This window comes from Megalopta genalis, chromosome 4 (genome assembly GCF_051020955.1).
Source record: "Megalopta genalis isolate 19385.01 chromosome 4, iyMegGena1_principal, whole genome shotgun sequence".
NCBI lineage: Eukaryota > Metazoa > Arthropoda > Insecta > Hymenoptera > Halictidae > Megalopta > Megalopta genalis.
The window spans coordinates 6262211-6282284 of record NC_135016.1 but is presented as its reverse complement, the minus strand read 5'-3'; the positions used below and the strand labels follow the sequence as shown (position 1 = coordinate 6282284).

The 20074-nt window shown below is 45.7% G+C and overlaps 1 protein-coding gene across 4 annotated transcripts in view; it reads right to left on the bottom strand.

Annotated features, from left to right (window-relative positions):
- Positions 1–20074, bottom strand: part of LOC117222521 (neo-calmodulin) — a 131803-nt gene that overhangs the window by 68786 nt on the left and 42943 nt on the right. Inside the window, exon 1 of one of the 4 annotated variants that reach the window (XM_076521202.1) lies at positions 11172–11314. The exons of 2 other annotated variants lie outside the window; for them this stretch is intronic. The gene's annotated coding sequence lies outside the window, so the exon portion shown is untranslated. Of the gene's footprint in view, positions 1–11171; positions 11315–20074 lie in introns of those variants that run through there. One more of the 4 variants, XM_076521203.1, reaches the window with a different exon arrangement.

Here is a 20074-nt window from a genome sequence, read left to right as displayed (position 1 = left end):
TTTTTACAGCGGCAGACGGCGTAACGAGTTTCATGATCTATACGAGAGGGAGATCCCCGTTAACGAAGCGGCCCGCGAACTGGCGCGCTATCAAAACTACGTTTAACAGCCATTCAAACGGCCTCGCCGGAGCGATCTGCCTCCCTACGAGGCAATTAAGCGGCTTAACCGCGGCACACCGGCCGCGACCGTGTTCAACCGGACGCGGAACGGAGCGCGCACCCCTTTCGCCCGGAGAAACCGCGGGACGCTTTATTTTCGAACAGCCTCGGAAGGATCCTCGGAATTTAAGCTTCCAGCCGGCTTCTGAGTGATTTAAAGAGGTGTGCAATTACTCGTGAAGACAGGGGCTCGGACAAGATAGGTCGAGAGATCAAGGAGCTCTTAAACCCAGCCAGAAAGAAAGCTCGAAAGATTGAAGGACGATCCACCGGCCTCGCAGCAGCATTCGGAGTTGTGCGGCGGTTTTGAGGGGGGATTCTGGTTTAGAGCTTCGAAACAGTAGACTCTTTTTTTGTTGTTCTTTTTTAGTTTCGTCGAGAGGAAGCTTTGATGTCTGTACGAAGTCGTTTAGTTTTGTTTTTGTGGAAATAACGAAGAGGGGTCCGAAGCTTTTGCAAAACAATTTCTCCGCAATTCGCGCATAGGAATGGAGAATTTGGGAAGAGGAGATGCGATTGTCCGAGCCTTGTGGCTTGATTTTATAGTTACTGATTGTCGACGACTGTAAAAACGAGGCGCAAGACTCGAATAATCAAATTAGAAGGAGAAATTAAATTCGAAGGAGAAATCACTGTATTTGGAATGATAAAGAGAACGACGAAATACTCGCGATTTTTATCATTCTGATCTAAGTCTATACTGAGAATTTTAAAAAATGCATTTTACAGGTCTCGGTGTCCTGTGTTCACGTTGAAAATTTCATCGAAATCGATTGTCGTTGTTAAGAGTTACTAACGATTAATCAGTTAGCTAAAATCGTCGAAAATTGAGAACAGACTGCAGCTTTATTGTAAGAAAATAAAGGATCGTAATTACGCTAACGTTAATCAACACTTTGTCTGTCGCACCAGCAATTACAAAATATCGATTTTCATTATTCTTGTTTAACACCCTGAGCACGAGAAAGGAGTCTGAAAACTCGGAACTGAGAGTTTGAAGTGCTGTCATTTTCTGGTTTATGAAAATTTTAACCCTTCCCTAGTTCCAGTCACAACTGTACATTCTTTCTAATGAATACACTTCACTGTCCTTTAGCTTATACATCTGACATTATTATTACTTGCAAAAGATACCATGTATCCACCGTGACGCGATTTATAATAACAAATTACAACAATATAATAATCAGAATAAAATACTGTATACTCTAGAAATAGTTAATCAGAAATAGTTAAGAAATAGTGAAATTAATTATTTTTTGATCAGGTTTCGATTAAGAGTGCGACAATCCTCTCTTTCCATAGCTATATCAAAATTATAACTAAAAACACGTACAGTAATGTCTCCCTTATTGACGCTGAGATTGCGCAGAAAAATGGACAATATATAGGCTTGGATAACAAAGTTGAAGAAACATCGTTCTTTCATTTTTTGTTTATCATTCCAAGAAATTGCAATGTAACATAATTTTTGTATGCTCATCCTTAACTCTTTGACGTACTTTAACGAGTCCAACGCGTAATGAAGATCTTAAATAATAATTTCGTATAATATAATAATAAATAATAGTACAGTAATGTCTCTCTAACTGACAATCTAAAGAGATTGTACACAAAAATGGACAATTTGGGAAGAGGAGATGCGATTATTCGAGCTTTCTGGTTTATTTTTATAGTTATAAATTGTCCACAATTATAAAAATGAGCCGCAAGGCTCGAATAACCGTGTCTCCTCTTCCCAAATTGTCCATTTCTGTGGACAATCCGAGCGCCAATTAGAGAGACATTACTGTACACCAGGGTGTCAAACTCGCGGCCCGAGATGAACATTTTTGATGTCAAGTATCAGGACGTAAACAATAATTTAACTTTATATATGTTTATTACAATGTACTAGTCAAAGTAAAAATATTTATTTCCATGAACATTGATTGTTTTTGCGGCCCACCTAAAGTTAAGCATTGTTTATTTATTATTATGGCCCAAGTCAGCTTTTGAGTTTGACACCCCTGCTGTACAAGGTTTTAAATTTTAAATACAATAAAACAGTGCACGCTTCGTTTAACCCTTTCGCTACGGCGGTTCAGTCCGCCGTAGCGCCACTCCTGAACGGAACCACCCGCCGAAATTGTGCACATTGCGCGTGGATAGTGTATTTGGGAAGAAAAGGGATTTTTCTTTAAAACAATATAGTTATAATTTCTGCATAAGGTATAAAGTTATTTACTAGGTAAAAAAAGTTTCATTAACAATGGAAAAAGTGAAGAAATAATATATAATATACAGTAATAAAATAAAACATAATATTCATAATACAAAACATAATACATAATAATTAGTCCTAAAGTTAGTACTTTCGATTTTCTATCCCTTTATGACATGTAACACAATAATAATGGGAAATGCAGGTAGAACAAATATAACTTGAATGGTGTGTCGTTTATTTCGGACTGTCGTTTGTTTGTTTCGTCAAAAGATTCACGCAATAGTAGCAAGAGGCGATTTTACCAGCATGTCGGATATATCCGGCGTTCGGCTCCGCGAGTGTTCATATGGATGACGGATATATCCGTCGTTCGGAGCGAAAGGGTTAAAAAGGATCAGAAAGAGTGCTTAATGAAACGCCTGTCTAAACCGGAATAGCTCCTCAAACCCGGCAGCAAACGATTCTCGTGCGAAGTGAAGGAGGACAAGGTTGGCTGAACGTTTTCGGGGAGATCTCGCGAGCGGCGCGCGGTTGCACGCCGAAAACGATTACACCGAAAACGGCGTGTGTACGCGCGTGTACGCGTGCGCACGCTAGCCGTCCAGGTTCACGTCCTACTTACGATATCGAACTGCTGGAGGGCAGGGCACTCGAAACCGTTTCTGTCATTGACTATTTATCCGCGCACACTGACACAGCCGCGGGTCTTCGCCGGTCCCCCCTTGATCGCGATGTCCTGTCTGCTTGCCGCGTTTCGATGGTCGAGACCCGGCCACCAAATGGCCAAGAGAAAAATTCCCTGCGGCCGGAACGGTCAGGAGAGCTCACCGATGGAATTTTTATGCGACACGTTCGCCCTTGGCGGTTTCAACTTGCCACGTTTTATGGCGGAGTTCGAGCGGTATTTTAATCGCGACAATTTTTTTCTCGACGATCGAAGGAGACAGTTGGAATGATATTCGAACGAAAAGCAGACGAAGAACTGTATGTGCATGTTTCTATTTTCTATTGTTTCTAATGTGGAGATGTACGAATATATTTTTTTAAGGAGTGGCGGTATTCTGGAGACAATGTGACTCCAGGATATTTCCATTTTCTATTAATTCTAATATAGAAATATACGAATATATTTGTTTAAGGAGTCGATAGTATTCTGGAGTCAATGTGACTCCAGTATATATATATATTTCCATTTTCTATATTAATTCTAATATAGAAATATACGAATTTATTTTTGTAAGGAGTCGATAGTATTCTAGAGACAATGTGACTCCAGTATATTTCCATTTTCTATTAATTCTAATATAGAAATATACGAATATATATTTTTAAGGAGTCGATGGTATTCTGGAGACAATATGACTATATAGTATATTTCCATTTTCTATTAATTCTAATATAGAAATATACGAATATATTTTTTGAAAGAGTCGATAGTATTCTGGAGTCAATATGACCTTTACATTTTTCCTGATAATCGAACAAAAACCAAACGAACAACTGTATCTGTATATTTCTATTTTCAATTATTTCTAACGAAGATATATACGAACGTATTATTTTATGTTCTCGTTTAAATATCACCGAAAATGTCAAGTTTACTTTGAGTCTAGAATTATTCACACCACTGTAAGTTATGCTATGCTTTCGATATTGCAAATATGGGTGTTTATCCGTACACATAAATTAATCAAATGAATTAAATAAATTTGAATGAGTTACGTTAACTTAAATAAATTTAAATAAATTACATTAAATCAAATCAATTGAATAACTTAAATAAATTAAATAAATGAGATAAATTGAATAAATTAAACAAATGAGACGAACTAAATAAATTAAATAAATGAGATAAATGAAATAAGTTAAACGTCGGAGGATTGAAAACCGGCGACAGATTACGCGCGGTCTTTCGAGGCCGGAGGATCATGAGCTGCACTAATTATTACGGTATGAGAGAAAGTACGCGTCGACGAGGAGCGAGCAGCGGAGCAATCGAAATAATTGCTCGCAGGAGAAATAGGCTGATCGTCGTGGTGCTTGTCATCCGGGGGAATTGCTTCTCGAGGAGAAGGTAGTTGAACGACGGCCAAGTGGAACTGTATGGTCATTTTGGTCGGAGAAAGGGAGCCTGTAATCGACTGTAACGCGGCGTAAAAGCCGCAACAGGAAACGATAACTCTCGGACAAGATTCTTCGCGGAAACGCGTATTCGGCTCGAGAGATTCTCAAATTAAACTCCGCGCGACCGTATCCACGCGACGTGTAGAGCTTTCGTGCTACGATAACTCATTTATCACGCTGCTCCAGACCTTCGCCAATGAATTCTACGATGATAAATAAAGTCTCACAGTGCCCTAACGTCGAATAAATGCACCGAGCCAGGGATAAAGATCGAGGAAATCACTGATTTGTATTAATTCGTATATTAATTCAGAGCTAAAATAATTTAGAGAGAGTTTAAATAATCACGTTTAGGTATGGAAAGTTCAACAAATTTAGAAGAAGGCTAGTTCCATTTGTGAACGGAAATGTACGAGATCATTTTTATAGTAAACGATCAACAAGGGTTGCCTAATTGCATCTTTGGAATCGAATCTTTGGAAATTTTATAACTCTTATGTGTAACGTAATAACACAACGCCTTGAAAGTAACTCCTTGGAAAAAGGTCTTGGAAATTTTGTAGCATCGTATTATTCGCAAGACAGTATATTTCGGTATTATGTAAGTTTCGTTTGCGAAATGCCGCGATTTTCGAAGTTGTTCCACGAAACGTGCAGCATGTAACCGATCGGAAGCCGAATATCCACTTGCCAAGAGACAAGGAAGTGCATGCGTGTCGAAGGGACGAGTGTTTCAAGAGTTTCGAACAAAGTTTCAGTTTCGCGAAGAACCCATCGAAAAATTCATCTACCGAAAATCCGCAATAACCTAATAATTTGTTCGCAAGTATCGTTTCTCCATAGTCAAATGTATCACTGTATTCGAATCAATGCCATGCCGAGATTGCTTTCAACATAAATAAAAGAATCTGCAATCGCATTAATTCGGTAAGGTTATGTCCTTACGTTATGTCTCCCTTTATGTCAATCGGTTCTCAAAATCACGAAGTTAATTAACAATTCAGCTAATAATTAATCGAAGTTAATTTTTTATTGTAAACGAGTACTCAAATCGGACATTCGAAGTTTCAGTTTTGTATGTTCGATTTTCGTTTCCTTATCCATGTATATTGTAAAACGGGGCTCTATAGCCAGTCCAATAAATAAATAAGTAAATAAAAGGAAGCTACTTTGTTTCATCTGTTCATTATACAGGGTGTCTCAAAAATGTCTCGCAATCCGAAAGTAGGAGATTCCTGAGGTCATTTGAAGCAACTTTTTCCTCAGCGAAAATGCAATTCGCGGCTTTGTTTACGAGTTGTTAACGAAAGACAGTGACCAATCAGAGGCGAGATCATTTCGCGCGAGACGGCCGAGCCAATGAGCGGAACTGGGCTCCGTGCACTCGTTGGCTGGGCCGCCGCGCGCCAGCCGAGCTCGCCTCTTATTGGTCAGTGTTTTTCGTTAATAACTCGTGAACGAAGCCTCGGAGAAAATTCTCGCAAAGGAAAAAGTTGCTTCAAATGACCTCAGGAACCTCCCATTTTCGGACTGCGAGACATTTTCGGGACACCCTGTAGACAGAACGGGAGCTATTCAATCTGGTCCCAAAGTCGGGTATTTCGGTGCACTGTGCCTCGTCCAGAATAAAAATGAAAAAACCGCGAACAAGTTGCGAACCGCTGATCGAAATATCGTTCGACTCCCGAGAGCGAGGAAGAATCTTTTCGTAAAAATTCTCCGGCAAGTTCTTATTCGCGAAATGTGACGGGAGAACGTGACTTCGAGAAGACAGGTTCACCGAGCGAGCTATCTAACCTAGACTACGGGAAACGTCGGCCGAACGCCGTCGCGACGGATGCAGGAAAGTCGTCGCGGAAAGATTGAATCTCGTTGGTTCGCGCGTCGCAATTCCGCCGTTTCGCCGTCGAGGTTTCTGGACGGGGACGGTTCCAGGCGATGTTCCAGCAGCTGTATCGGCGAGCCGAGAGAGCGTGGAAGCGTTTCCGGTGAAATACCGTCGGCGTTTCTCAGCCGAGCCGTCCCGGCGCGCCGTTCCAGCGAATATTTCCACGGGAATTTGCGGACCGTCGACGTAATAGCCTTACGTAAATATCGTTTGTCAGGGCCCCACCTCCGGCCACGGCGAGCCGTGCCGTGGAATAATTGAAAGAAGAGCGAGAGACGCCAGGCGGCCGCCGAGTCTCCCCGATTCCGAAAACCGCCCAGTCCTGACCGAGTTCTTTAATAATTCCCTTCGACGTCCGACCTCGTCCTCGACGGTAAAAATAACCGCGGAAGGTGCGACGACTTCGAAGCGGCGCATACCGACGTCCGTTTTCGTCCGGGCCGTCGTAAGATAATTGCCAGGTGGACGGCTGACTATACCGTCTAAAGATACCCGTGGTCGCGGGACGCGTGGGCGGCCAGACTTTTGGAAACAGTCGGCAGGATCCGTGAAAAATGTATCGGCGTTCGTCTCACGCGACTGCGGTTCGATCGCGTCTCTCGCGTGGCCTCTCAGGGTCGAGCACCCTCGAGGAACGATCAATGGACCCGGCCGCGATCGGCATCAATCCTTCCACTAATTAAGCAGAAGGTGCGACCAGATTTTAATCATAATCCGTGAAAACCGTTCTCTTCGCGGGGCTAGAGGCCTCTTGAGAATCCGCGGGAGCTCGCGATAACGCGGTCTCGTTTTAATAAAATCAACGGCGCGGCCGGCTCGCGAGGAGGGAATCGTTCCCGGACACGCAACGCGCTCCTATTAATTGCTATAATTTGACGGACCGGGCAACAGGTCTGATTAGCGGCGCACGGCCCCGATGCCGGAGGAGGTTGCCGCGGAATTGAGACGCCTACGCCACGATCGGCATCCCGGACGCGCGGAAACGTCTCGAAGACGAGCACGACGACGAGCACGCGGCCAGATAAGCTAACGACCAATGCCATTTTATAACTTCGCCGGGCTTCCATGATCTCGTTATCGGCACGGCGATCGCGTTTCCAACCGGACGCGCGCCGGCTTTGACGCGCGCTCGTTTGCGCGCATTCCGCTCCAACCTCGGAGCTCGCAGCGCGGCGCAGCCGGAGCCAACGAGGCCGTAAATCAGTGGCCGCGGTTCTGTAATCCGGAACCGCGAATTCCGGCGAGACAATGCGACGCGAGGAACTGCGAAAAATTAGCCGCGAATTAAACGAAATTTCGACGATTCGCACCGCGAACTACGCGATCCTGACGCTGCTGCTGCTGCTATCGCGTGTCCCTCGACTATGGTTGCGAACCGCAGACACAACTTTGCGACCAGAAATGAGTTTGAAGCTGGAATTTATTTGTATGTATAGGTTCGAGAGTCTTCTGTTGGAGAAAATGAGTCGATCGATCGGATATAGATTGGATATAAATTGGAACCGAGATTCGAACCTGGATTTTTTGATTGCTGGACCAATGATTCGAGAACAAATTATGCTATCGTGACAGACCGACGATTGATTCTTTCATCGTTGTTGTAACGTCTATGTAAGCACAGATGCCTAAAAAATGTCAATTCCTACACTTCTTAGTTTAACACAAATGTTAAAAATTGTACAAAAATTATACAACCGTTACATACAGGTTATACAACCATTGTACAAAAATTATTCATGACATAAATATTATACGTTGTACAAAAATTATACATTGTACATAAAAATCATACATTCAACAAAAATTATACATTATAGAGAAATTATACATGACATAAATATTATACATTCTACAAAAATTATATATTAAACAAGAATTATACGTGACATAAAAATTAAACATTGTACAAAAATTATACATGATATAAAAATTATACATTCTACAAAAATTAGACATTCTACAGAAATTATAAATTCTACAAAAATCATACGTTATACAAAAATTCTAAATTCTACAGAATTAATAAAAATTACACAGAAATGATACAGAACATATACAGAAACTGTACAGAAACGATCGAGACACATTGTCACAGCTCTGTTCGCTGGAATCCCTACGATAGTATAAAAACTCCCAGAGAGATTGACGATACAATGATAACAAAAACTCGCCCAACAAAACCCAATCGCTGTCACTTCCTAAGAAGTATCACGATCAATTCAGACTTTTTAAACAATTCCATCCAGAACCATAGCACAGGCACCGTAACAAGGTCCCAAATGCCGCGAACGAAAAATCGCATCGAGATACCTTATCAATCTCGGTCACTCGCGGTTCACGGTGTCCGTGCAGGGTCGTCCCGAACCCCTTGATTAGTCGTGTCGCGATCGGGGGAGATCACGCTCTCTCCCCGCTTCTGCACAATTAAGGCTCGGCAAACTTTTCGCGCGGATGCACTGGCAACAAATCGGCGTTAACGACTAGACAGGCTTCTCGCGCACGTTCGACCTCGCGGAGTCGATCGTGCGGGCGGTCGTAAACCGGCTGTTCTCGCGAGCCGTCGGTTAAACGACCGTTGGTTTTTCCGCGAGCGGAGGCAGGCAGCGCGAAGAACTCGCGCGAAAATCCGCGAGGAGACGCCGTCGCGGAAGCCTCGCCGACGGTGTTCGGCTCGCTCCCGAAACGTTGGCGCGCCTCGACGGTCCGGGCCGTGGGCTCTACTTTGACTTTTGGCCAAGGAAATGTTCCGGATCTGTGTTAAGTGCGCAGGTGACTGCAAAGAGATTCGACACCTTCGCGACGCGGCCGTGTGCAACGAGTGCAATGCGGTGCGGCCAATGCCAAACGAGCGTTTCCTTGGCCAGGGTTAGGGGACGCAACGCGCGAGTGTCCCTGTTCCTTCGCCGATTCGGACGCACGTGGCTAGCCAGTTTCACCCTCGCCGAGGCGACTTGACCTTTCGCAAGACACCGCGCGTACGTGCCGCTTGAATATTTCAGCGGCCGGCGCGTACACTACCGGCCAAAAGTACACAGGCCTGTCTGTCAACCCGCCCCCGGGGGGCGAATATTATTCCGCGCGCGGTACACGTACCGCTCGGCCGATCATTCATCGCGATCGCGGGCCGACACATCTTTGCCTGGCCTGTTCTAGAAAATTATAGCATCGCACAGAGCATCGATTAGCCGGTTCGCGGCTTTCGACGCGGAAACAGCGACGACTGGAATCGTCGGAGCTCGAGCGGAGACGGACTTCGACGCGATCACGATACGTTCGTTCGAGATTACGGGGGACGATTAGGCGACTAATTTGATTACCGCGATAAGCGTAGTCGAGCTGTGCATTCGGCGAGATGATCTAGGCGCGTCGGATCAGAAAAATTCACGAGCTACGCGTCGTTATGAAAGTAAATTATCGCTGAACTGTGGATCTTCGTGGAAGAAGCATTGACAATTACTTAGAATTACTCTGAACGTGCCTAATATTGTTTTACAACAATGGCATCGCATATGCGCTCGAACGAAGAAGTTCGTACAAACATTTCTAACAAAAGTGTTTGATATAACATCAGCGATTGAAGAAATCGACTGGTTTGATATTTCTAGCGAAAATGGCTAAACGCGATAGCCAATCACGATATCTTCTCTTTAATGATTTAACGAACGCATCGATATTCTCGGTCTCTACAAATCTGTTCACTGTTTTGAATGATTGCCCGTGCAAGAATTTCCTATGCTCCGCCACGAGTGCATCAAATCTGCAGTCTAATTATCACAGAATTCTCCCTCTCTCTCTCTCTCTCTCTCTCTTTCTTGGACGATTCGAAGGAGCGTGCACGTGAAAAACGAGGGGGCCCGTATCACGTGGCACGGTCAAAGATTCGAGATATTCGACCGGGCGACCGTTTCACGAGCCTCGCGAGACTGTATGCCGATTCTCTATTTTATCCGGCTCGCGATGAACTGTCGCACGAGCACGGTCCCGGGAATTTCGCGAATGGAACAGTGACGAAACGTTCGCGGAACGTAGGGAGAAGTGACAGGAGTCGGCGATTGGTCGGGGGGGGGCCAGGAAACCGAGGGAAGAGACCGTGCCTTGGGTGGCGCGATGGGTGCAGCCGTTTTCGCGGAGATCTTGAACGAGAAAAAGACGTCTCGACGGAGGAAATCCATTTCCTGCCGAGCGAGAATCGGAGAGAGAAAGCGCGAAAAAGAGATAGAGAGATAGAACGAGGAAGAGAGAGAGAGAGAGAGAGAAAGAGAGAAAAAGGAGGAGGCGAGAGAGAAAGAGGGAGAGCGAGAGAGAGAAGGAGCGCGAGAGAGCGAGAGAACGACAGAGGGGGGGCACCCGTTTCGGAGAAGGTTCCCACAGCCCCGGAACGTCGATTCGTCCGGACCCCACTCGAGCGAACTCACAGAGACCGAGCCGCGAAACACTTGTTCTTCGTGCCCGCCATTTCTCTGAATAATCACTGAGGCACCCGCCGGCGGGCGGGTCGGTCCCGGCGGCCCGCGGGTCGCCGTCTCTCACGCACCTCCGAAATTCCAGTCGTTGCCGGCAGTCGGCCATGTCCAAAAAAGCGGACCAATTAAATGGTGTATCGGCGAGGGCCGCGGGACACTCGGTCGTCGCGAATCGGGAGAGAGAAGCGTCGGTCGTAGGGCCGACGGGGGACGAGGGTTCGGCTGGGTTCCCGGTGAAATACATTTCGCAGGAGTTTCGAGAAGAGGCTGGAGGATCCGGGGGTACGGTGTCACAGTGGGGTGTAAAAAGTAACCGCTTGCGGACTTACGTGCTCGATGGTGGGCAGATGGGCCGTGACTGACACCCTCGGTGCCGCCACGCGCCCCTCGCGCTCCCTCCGCCCTCGCCGTCGACTCGGCGATTCGCAGGGAAACGCGCAGGCCCGAAGCCCCGCGCACGAAACCCACGATCAGAGCTTCTCCGGAGCTTGTCCCGACCCCCGAGAGAGCATCATCCGTGCCGGACGACCCAACGAACCGACGACCAATGTGCTCTAACGTGCACCTTCCGCGTTTACTCTGGCCAGCCAGCCTCGGCAGGGGGTGAACGGCTCGCCCTTCGACCTCCAACGCGGACACCTGGGCCACCATCCGCGGCCCCTTAAACCCGGCCGTGCTCGATTTTTCAGGACGCTCATCCCAAAGGGAACGTCCGTCTCGCCCTTCCAACCCGCCGATTAATTGCCCGACAACCGGCGCGCCGCGATTCTACCTCGACCAGGTCGGCCGGTCTTAATCGAATCCTCGTTTCGGACCAACGATGTTTCGCTGGCTTCGCGTGGGACGTGGCCGGAAGGGCCGTGGGAAAAGGGAAATATTCGGGGATATTCGTTTCTCATACGGGTATCCAATGTGGCTCGCGATCCGGGAGTTTCGATACCTCGTTCGATTTCTTGTTTCTTTCTCACTCGCACCCTTTCTTATAATTTTTAGTTCATTCTAATCTTATCTTTTTTGCTGCTTTGGTGATTGTTGTATTATTTTCTGTTACTTTCTGCGTTCTTTTTGTTTTATTTCATCCTCTACAGTCGAGTGGCGACTCCAAGGCTCTGTTAAAAATTGTTACGTCACGATTAAAAATAATTTTAACGTTGCCGAGTTTAAAACGCACCAGATTATGTAAAATCGAAATACCGTAGGTTAGAAAAACTATTTTGGATTTCGAGTTCAACTGGCGCCGACTGAAAAGGGTTAATTATCTTGATTTTATCTTCTATTATTTTCCTACTATTTTCCTATTACTTATTCTATTATTATATCCTATTATTTCCCTATTATTTATTCTATTATTGTATTCTATTATTTCCCTATTATTTACTCTATTATAATATCCTATATATTCTATTCTATTATTTTCCTTTTATTTTCCTGTTATTTATTCTATTTTTATATCCTACATATTACATCCTATTATTTATTCTATTATCATATCAGTATATATCATATACTAATTCTTTATTCTAATATTTTCCTACTATTTTCCTATTATATCCTACACATCACATCCAATTATTTATTCTACTATTTTTCCTTTTTCTTGTCGATACGCCACTTGCGCGACACATCGCCATCTCCGTTACAAGAAAGGCACTTCCTCCCGTTGATCAAATAAATATTATTAAATCGTTCCGTCCGAGTTCGCGGGCTCGCGGCGCCGGGCATTATTTAATTGCTGCGCCGAAAATTCGGTTACGAAGTTGTTGCGTTCGGCATTGGGAACCCGGGGAGTTGCACCCCCGGCGAACCGATCGATCGCCGGCCGCCATCGGGGCCAGCGGGCGGTCCTCCTTTTTGAGAAAGTTGACAGGGAAGTTTCAGTTTACCTAAATGAAATTTTATTCAGCGAGCTTGAAATTCCGCGACGCCGCGCCCGAGAGAGAGAGAGAGAGTTTCGGAACTTGGGTGTACCGGGTACATGGCAATCGGGCCGCTCTCCCGACGGAAATTGCCTGGCAATGAGCGATAGAACGATCCCGGTCCGGGATCCCTTGGTCCGGCGAAAAAGCCGTTCCCAGCTGTATGAATTAGTCAAAGAAACAATAAAACGCTGTTCGGCGCTGTTCGCCGGAGAATAAAGGCCGGCGAAACAAGGCCGTGGACAAACGCCCGGCGTGCCAAAGCCGGAACGCCGTCGTTTTATTCGGTTCTGCGACGACGCGATTACAGAAAGTTTCGCGATTTCGGCCGGTTGTATCCAGCGATCGGCGCTGCACGGGGCCTACGAGCCGGCAAGACGTTTCCGCGGGACCGCGGGGGGCGGTGTACTTGACCGTGCTCCCGTTTCCCGATTAGCTCTCGCTCGAAATCCCAATTTCCCGAGAGCACACGCCGATAGTAACAGTACGCCTTAGCGTGCTACTCGACGAGCACGTGAACAGTCGCGCGGCTAATGGGAGGTTGCCTAACGCCGATCCGCGGAGAGAGAGAAAGAGAGAGAGAGAGAGAGAGAGAGAGAGAGAGAGAGCTGTGCGCGCAGGAGTTCCCAGATATCGACCGGGAATCCACGGGAAAATTCGGGAGTGATTAAAAAGTTCAACGGCGGAAAAACGGCCAAGAAACTCGAGGACGACCGCGGCGACCCGCGGCGCTCCCTTTTTCCAAAATGTTCGCTGAAATGCAATTCTCGCGGTACACAGCAAAAAGATACTGTACCGCGTACAGTCGGTGTACAAAGTGCAGTTAATTGTAGCCAATTTTTCCCTCAGCTTGTGAACAATTGTGAATAATTTTGGAAGAGAGAATTATCAGAATTATCCATTTTTGTTTTCAAGATGGGCGTCGATTAGGGAGAATTTACTGTATAAGAATGGTGTTAATTTGTTGTTATTAGAAATATTGAAGAATGAAAGGAAATAAAAAAGGCGATGTATCAATTTGAATTTGTTAGAAATATTAGAGAATGAATGAAGATAAGAATGGTATCAATTTGAACTTATTAGAAATATTAAAGACTGAAAGAAAATAAGAATTGTCCAAATTGTCCATTTTTGTGTACAATATGAGCTTTAATTAGGGAGAATTTACTGTATAAGAATGGTATTAATTTGAAATTATTAGAAATATTAAAGACTGAAAGAAAAGAAGAATTGTCCAAATTGTCCATATTTGTGTACAATCTGAGCGTCAATTAGGGAAAATTGACTGCATTCGCAAATTAATTCTTGTTAAATTTAAGTAGATTTCGCAAATTAATCCTTGTCACAATATGTCGAACGAGCTCAATGTTTCTAGGATTTTTAAACTACGAAATTGTTGAACTAATATTTTTTATGGTTAACTTCCACTTTCTGAATTTTGGTTTCGTTGATGCGATGAGTTAAATATTATTGACATTTTTGGGGTTGATATTTGGCACTTGACTTTTTATATTATGACTCTTGCGATCTAAATTTGTTTTCTTTTAGAGAGGGGGATATTAAAGGGTTTAGTTTACTAGACAACAGTTAAAAAGTTGTTCTCGAAACTTGCAATCGGTTGACGCGATCGAGGAATTAAGAAATAACGTGTTCTTCGAACTTTTCCATACGAACTCGCGACGAATATTTAAACAACGCATTACGTAGATCTCGGTGATTAATAAATTCGCGATGAACTGCGACTTTCGCGATCTTTAATTGTTCACAGCTTATGTCAAGGCCGGCCGATTTCGATGATATTTGCAGCATGCAAAACGTTAAATCTAAATGTGGCCTACCTAATCCGATGAATCGCATCGCGGCCGTTTCACGCACACAAGATGGCGACGTCGATTTTTTTAACCAGTTCCCCCCGGAAACCTTTAAACGTCAATTGAATAATATTGTCATCGATTTATCATCATTTCTCGTTTCACTCGATTGTAATCTTTGGCAAAAATGTGTTCAGTCGTTGTCTCGTGAACTCTAACCTCTAACATTTAGAAGAAATTTAGATCGTTCGATCCAATTATACAAAAGTTATTCCGTTTTAAAAGCTGTCCACTTATATTTGTCCTTGACCGTATGTTCTGTACGTACAGCAGCGGTCATATACTTAAGGACACTTGAAAAACGTAATAAATTTTTTAAAAGTGCATTAAACGACTTGAATCTTTTTTTGCAGGTGATAGAGCGACTCGTCAACCGGACAACGTCTATAATACTTCGATTAAATGGAAGAATCATTAATAATAATATAATAATATATGTATTATATAATAATATAATAATATATATAAAATATAACAATATAATAATATATATAATATATATCAATATAATAATATATATATAATATATAATAATATAATAATATGATAATAATACTTGGAATGATAAAAAAACAAAAAAATCTCATGTTTCTCAACTTTTTTATCTCAGTCTGTAACAAAAATGAAAGAAAATGCATTTTCTATACCTCGGTGACTTGTAAAAATTGTCTCTATTTCAATGAAATTTTCAGAATGCATACAATTGACCAAGATCAACGAAATGCATTTTTTTTTTTAATTTTCGTTACATGTCCAGACAAAAGAGAGCCGCGAAACCATCGTTCGAGTCTTGATTTTTGCTCGGAGCGTTGCAGAGTTCCGGCGTCAGTCTCGCGGCGGCAGAATGATTTTTGTTCGGAGTTTCCCGCGGGAAACGTGGGAGTCCGCGCGAGAGAAGCGAGATTAGCCGGTCGCGTCCGGGCCGATAAAACATTCGCTGCGGCGGCGGTTGTTTCGCGGGGACATCGCCGCGGCGTAAAAAGCCGCCTGGAAAATCGTTGTATCGGCTGTCAAAGCGGGGGACTCGGTCGCTTGCCGACTGTCTTCTCGCAGCGGCTTTCGCGGAAGCTTCCTTTGGAAACTATTGGCAGGTGCCAGCGGCGCGTTCGTCTGACGTGCATTACACAAACGACTCCGAAGCGGCGGCCGGAGTTCCGCGAAGCCTTCCGATGCCATTATTCGCCGCCGACGCGAAATGAAATATCTCACGGCTCGCCCCCCTCGGCCCCCGCTCGCTCGTCGACAATGGCCGTGAGAAAAACAAGCGGAGCCGAGCCCGAACGCGGAAACGGTTTATCGAGAGGCGCGCGAAGCTTTCCGCTTCTCGAGACCGAGTCGATCGATCCCGGCCATTGAAAAACTTCGATCCGCCGGGGTCCTTTTCAGCGTTCCGGGGGACTTCTTTTCAGCGGGGACCGCGAGGAAGGAGAACGCGCGGTGGATCCCGAGGCCGACGGACACATCGTTGACCCACTATACTGCGAGAGGAAAACCGACGACAACGAGACGCGGCCGGGGCTGCCGCAGCCGCGGAGGAGTTTAGTCGGTTTCCAATTAGCCGGTGATTAAACGATGCCAAAGCTGCCAAACCAGCCCCTGCTGCCTGCCTCGCCACCGATTCACCGAACCGACCCGGGTTATTCGATTTCCCGAGCCACCAAAGGGCTACTGTTAAGGCCACGCCTATTTAGATCATTCCGTGTCCCCGGGCGCTTCCTAATTATTCCGCGAGACGATCGATTTTTAGCGATCTCGCGGACGCGTTTGCTAATCTTCGCTGATACGGTGCGACGTTTCGACAAGCTAGAACGATTTAATCCCGAGATTCGATGCTTTCAGACAATATCGAGTTACCCTAAGCTTGAAAGCGATATCTCAGTGAACCAGAGTAAGTATTGTTTTTAATATTATTTTTAATATGGCCTGCGTAATCCGACGAATCGCATCGCGGCCGTTTCACGCACACATATATATCCAATAATAATAATAATAATAATAATAATAATAATAATAATAATAATAGTAATTAATAATAATAATAATAATAATAATAATATATTTTAGTTCAAATTATTATTATCATATATTATTATATAATATTATTATATTATATCAATCAATCAAATGAACATTCCAAGTAATTATCATCGATTTTACATTAACATATTATATTTATATTATACGCATTATTATATTATCATAAATCAACATTCCAAGTAACTATGCTCGAACAGCTAATGAAAAAAACCCTTCAAAAATAGTAATTAAGAACCGAGTCCTCCCAGATTATCGAAATACATATCACACCCCGCGTCGTATACGTCGGCAAGTCTGGTCCGAAGCGGCACGTGTTCGCGGAATTGAACGTGAGAACAAAGGGGAGAAGACGGGCCGTCTCGTCTCGCTGGCCTTGATTAAAGAAAACCAAAGCGGATAGCTCTCGGGGCGAGCGCCTCGTCTGAGGATAATCCGTTGAGAGGGGCGACCGACGGGTGTTCCTCGGACGGGCGTTTCGCGCGATTTCCCGCGCGTCGCCGTCGGCTCCGGGACATCGGGAACAGGGGCAGTCGTGCCGAACGTTAATAAACCAATGGCAGAGGGAAAGCGTGTAACTCGGAGCGGTGAAATTTTGACGAGGCGGGACGAGGTCGTGTCGTCGTCGCGGCGACGCGACGGTGTCGTTCTCTCGCCGCGGATTTTTCCGTCGCTGCCGCGGGACCCCGGGCGTTTCGAGCGGCGCTAATTGAGCCGCGCATGTAAATCGCGGGGATCGTAATTAAAGTTGTAGCGGTCGTTTACGAACGGTCCGCCGGGGATGCGCTCATTACGTTTTCATAACGCGTGGGCGGCCTCGCAGCAGCAGCAGCCCGACAACTTTCGATGACAAGCGCGCGGCGCATAAATGAGTCCCGGAATGCTATTAAAATTTAAACGTTCAGCCACCGTGGCCCCCGCCCCCCCTTTTTTTCCCCCGCGGCCGGTGACGCCGAGGCGCCGCTAATTTTTTAATCCGGCTCCGGCCACGCGGGACCGTAAAATCCACCGACGAACGGTTTTACGATCGTTCGAACGGCCGTCGCCGCAGCTCGCCAGCTTGTTAATACACCGTCGACGTTCCCCGATGGATCCGGGGGAATAGCTGACGCCGGCGACGACCTCGTTCGCCCGGCGAAAAGAAAAACTCCGCTCTGGATTCCCGTTTCCACGACGGTTCGCGTTCGACCGACTGTCCGCGACAATTAGAACACGCCGCCGGGCGCTATCTTACTTTCAGAGTACACGGTCGCACTGTAACGGGTGGCTCTCGAGCCGCGATCGCGCCCCAGCTCTTCCGCCGCCACTGTTTCCATTTTTATTTGCCGCTCCTACCGCTTCCGAGCTTGCCGCTATTCAATTCTTACTGGGTTAGACTCTTGAAAACCCTCGAGACTTTCGCGTACGGGACTTTGTATAGCTCGCGGTCGCACCAGCGCCGAGGTCTCCCAGTAGAAACAGCCTGCCATGGTCGGACAAGGCAGCCGGCGGTCCTATTCATTGGCGGATGAGTTGGATTAGATTCCCATCGCATGATGGGAATTTTGATTCGCATCGATGCTTGGACATGGATTGGAATATTTCTTTTCGAACTCGATGAGGATACTTGATCTTTTTGTTTGGAGATGTTAGAGGGACCAGTTTACTGTGTAATGACAGAAATATAGTAATGTCTCCCTTACTGACGCTCAGATTGTCCACTAAAATGGACAATCGATCTACACTGGCACCTCAATCTATCAGGAAATCCATCCTACTAGTCTCAGTAACTGGACCAAAATTTTGCTATCGGTCTAGGTGGACCAGTTATTGAGACTAGTGGGATCGATTTCCGGACAGATGACAAAAGTTCCGAAAATGAATTCTACTAGTCTCAGTAACTGGTCCAAAATTTTGCTATAGACCTAGGTGGACCAGTTACTGATTAGTGGAATTCATTTTCGGGACAGATCGGAAAAATCCAGGAAACCAATTCCACTAGTCTCAGTAACTGGTCCTCCAAAATTTTGCTATCGACCTAGGGGGACCAGTTACTGAGACTAGTGGAATTCATTTTCGAGACAGATCGGAAAAATCCAGGAAACCAATTCCACTAGTCTCAGTAACTGGTCCTCCAAAATTTTGCTATCGACCTAGGGGGACCAGTTACTGAGACTAGTGGAATTCATTTTCGAGACAGATCGGAGAAATTCAGAAAACCAATTCCACTAGTCTCAGTAACTGGTCCTCCAAAATTTTGCTATCGACCTAGGGGGACCAGTTACTGAGACTAGTGGAATTCATTTTCGGGACAGATCGGAGAAATCCAGGAAACCAATTCCACTAGTCTCAGTAACTGGTCCAGCTAGGTCCATAGCAAAATTTTGGACCAGTTACTGAGACTAGTAGGATGGATTTCCGGGTAGATTGGGATGCGAGTGTAGATCGATTTTTTGTAAATGTTATGATTACTCTTGCTAAAAATATCCCAGTTCCGCCCATTTCGAAAGAAATCGAAATTGCTTCTCCGCAGCAAGCGAATATTAGATCGAATTAAACCTGAAGCGTTGAACGGTACGACATTGGGATGAAATATTAACATAAATGAAATCTTAAACGGTACGTAGAACCGGTATACTCGATACCAACAGTTTCCACAATTACCTAATTTTTCATAAGACCGAACTTAGGCCAATTGTCGAGGCACGTTCGTCGACGACAGCCTCGAAGCGAACTTTCGCATCGGGGAACCTTCGAAGTCGAGCAGCCTTCGCATTCCCCTCGGTGTGTCATTCTCTAATCGGGCTGCCCCCGAGAGCCTTTGAAACCGGCCGCGGCTCGTCCCTTTCTTTCATTGGTGCGCCGGTGCCGTTGCTTACGATCGATGTATTAATATTCACCATGGAGAGGCCGCGCCGGCTACGAGGTGGGATGAAAAATGGCCCGCGTCCCCGTTTTCGCCGAGCAGAGCCCAAGGGTAATCGGTCTCTCGATCACTCGACGTCAGAGCCAGCGACCAATCGCCGCCGTTGCCGCTAGAAGAAATCGGACCGACGATTTCGAACCCATCGAACCCTTTCGCCGAGCCCTTGCGTCTCGGGACGGTTCCGTAGACTCGAGCTAAAGTTCCCGAGATAAACCGTCCGTAGATTCCGATAGCGGAGGAAATAAAGGAAGATCGAGCGGACGGCTAACAGGTTAAGAGGCTACGGAGACAGGAATTGTTCCCAAAGAATCCGCAAACACATTCGTCGCGACTCGCGCGCAATCCCGTGGCGGAGGCAAACGGCACGGATTCCACGCGAATTCTAATTGGCCGTTCGAACGACACCCTGGGAGATGCTATGCACGTCGAACGCGCAGCTTTCCAATAACGCCGCCGCCATCTGCGACGGAACAATAGCGATCCGGCAGCCTCGGGAATTTCCGCGA